We start from the raw sequence: 2740 nt of genomic DNA, 5'->3' as shown, positions 1-2740 counted from the left end.
CCGAAAGCTTGCTTAATAATTGTTTTCCAACTATTTAAGTGGGCCTAATAAAAGATATCAGATCACCCAAAGAACCTTGTCTACCATTAGTATAAAAAGACTATGGTGAAGCAGTTCTCCAATGGCATGCTAAAAAGACTGAAAAACTAGGTATGGTTGTTTCAGTTAATACACCATTAATTTATTATGTTTGGTTACTTAATGCTTACTTAATAATCATATATGGTCAAAAGAAGGTTCTTTGCTAGATTTGAAATCTACCTGTCACCCTGACAGCAAAATACCAACTGGGCCTTTTTGTTTGTTTCAAAATCTAACTACTAATGTGTTAAAAAAAGAAGAAAAAAATGTGTGTAAGTAAAATATATCCGTAAAGATAGCTAGCTGTAATATTTATGACAAGAGAATGTTTTAGAACTTATCAAAGAGAATGACCCTGTAGTTTCTTCCCCAAAACAATCCCAGTTCAAAAAACTACCATCGATTTCAGCAGGTCCAAGATTTTATGCCTGGTTTCTATGCCTAGGTTGGTTATGGAACTGCAATGTGACCTTGGATAAAGTCCTGAGCCCATCTTGTCTATTCAGACAGCAAACTCTTCTGAGCGGTGTCTGGAAGTCTGAGGCCCTGATTTCAACTGGACTTTCTAGGAAAGACTGTACCAACAACAACAAACACAGTATCTTAGCAAAATAAGGGAACACTGATAAGCAACTTTTTCATTCTTAGTTGAAATTTAATCAGAGTATTGGGAGTTATTTATTGTGCATATCAATTTACCTATAGAACTTACATTTTGTTGGTGTCATTTCTTACAGATGAGTCCTGTTTAAGATGGTAAGCAAAAAGCTGAAATTTAAACACAAACACCTGTAACATAATGCATTTCTGTCTCAAATTAAACCAGTGTATGTTCTAATTTATTAAATTAAAGGTGTTAAAAATGTGAGGATCTGACCAAACACATAATGGTTTTAGTGTTTTGATGGCTCAAGTCTTCAATTTATAGTTTGGGTAAAAACTCCAACACACAAGATGGTATAGTGAACTAAATGTTATGTTGAATACCAAGGCAGCTTAAGCTTCAAACAGCAAAATAATGAACTGGGAGATGTGGGAGAAGAAAGTGAATTACAGGCTATAGAAACCTTGTAAGGGTGGGGGAGTGGCATAGCAAAGGGCAAACTGAAAAATGGAGTTAGGTATTTGAATGGTTAGCTAGGTTTTTCGCATTTATAAAGGCCACAACTATTAGAAGAACCAGCCAATTGAAGCTTCTGTGTTTAGCTTCAGGCTCTGCTTAAAATCTCATGTGACTTAAAAGTATGAGCCTTTCCCTTTTCCTGACCCTGACATAACTGTCCTTTTTGTCTTTGAGAAGTTTGTTGTTCTTTTGCAGAAAGTTGTCTTACTTTTAGAAAGTAAAAGGCACTGAATATAAAAAACCCCTTCCAAACAACATGAAAAGGGATAGGACCAACAACCAAAAACAACACATGGAAACATTTATAGACATGGAAACATATACTTAAAGTGCAAATAGAAATGAATAAATGTTATGAAATCTCATCAGACTCTACTAGCCCAATCCTGACCTCCTTAAAGTCAGTGGCAAAATTCATAATGTTTCAATGGGAGCAGTGTTTTACTTAAATAAGATGTGTCAATGACTAGCATGAATATTTATATAGTAATTGAACTAGTTTTTAGCATAACACGCTCTTCTGTATGATTGCAATGTATGTATCACATATTGGTTTGCACTGCTCCTGTTTGCACTGTCTGTAAGCTCTTTGGGACAAGATTTTTTTGTTTCTGTTCAATACACAATGTCATGAAGCATTGTGCACACCTAAGGCATTATGTAAATAATTAAAACAAATTGTAAGATGGCTGTGTAGCTGTTTCATTAATAGTGCTGCTTCAACAGAGAAGTCCCAGTTTGTCTTTTAATGGGCTAGTTATTTTTAATTACTTCTGGGCTGTATAGGCCCCTATCTGTTTTTCATCTGTTTGGCTGGCTGTTCTCATTTACATAATTGTCTCATTAGAGTATAAACTGGGTTCAGTCAGCCACAGTTCAAACAACCTGTAGAATGTTTGCCTTTCTGTTTCTTCTACAATTTGCCGTTTTGTAACAGAAGAGCAGACGTTCACAAGGAAGAGAAATACATGTCAAATCTGAGCTATAAAGCCAGATTGGATGTGCATTGTATTTTTGATACTGCATAGATTATTGACTGGGGGGGAGTTTGGGTGAGGAGGAAGAAGGCAGGGGTGGTGGGGGTTGTTTCACTGTTGAGGTCAGTGATGAAATTCCAACATAAATGGGAGACTTAAGTGGGAGAAGGCTCAGACCCTTTATTAATAAGTTACTGCTGTATATAGCATATAAGTGGGCCAAGAGGTTTGTTATTTGAGAACATCTCTGGGAAGCCTACACCACAGACTCAAAGTATAATAAAACTCCTTCCACAATACCCCAAACTTCCTGAAAAATGGACCAGTAGTATTATACCTACCCCACCCTCTGAAGTGAATATCTGTTGTAACACAGTCACCCCTGCAGCTACAAGGGATGTAAATTTCAAAGTCTGACTTACAAGCAGGAACTTGTTCTTTTAACCAGATGAGGTTATACCAGGGGTGAGCAAAATGCTACCCATTAGCTAAGATTCAGCCCACCAAAGGATTTTGTCCAGCCCGCAGTGGGTTCCTCGGCCCCACCTTGCCAAAGGCA

At 37.0% G+C, this 2740-nt stretch overlaps 1 long non-coding RNA gene across 1 annotated transcript in view; it reads right to left on the bottom strand.

Annotated features, from left to right (window-relative positions):
• LOC109287879 overlaps positions 1-1839 on the bottom strand; it is a 7824-nt gene extending 5985 nt beyond the window's left edge. Inside the window, exon 1 of the long non-coding RNA XR_002094998.1 lies at positions 794-1839. This is a non-coding gene — a long non-coding RNA (uncharacterized LOC109287879). The remainder of the gene's footprint in view (positions 1-793) is intronic.
• Between the last annotated feature and the right edge of the window lie 901 nt (positions 1840-2740).

The sequence above is a fragment of the Gavialis gangeticus genome, unplaced genomic scaffold (genome assembly GCF_001723915.1).
Source record: "Gavialis gangeticus isolate Ggan-Ray unplaced genomic scaffold, GavGan_comp1, whole genome shotgun sequence".
NCBI classification, from domain to species: Eukaryota; Metazoa; Chordata; order Crocodylia; family Gavialidae; genus Gavialis; species Gavialis gangeticus.
Note: the sequence above shows the minus strand (reverse complement) of the source record. Positions and strands in the feature narration are given on the sequence as shown.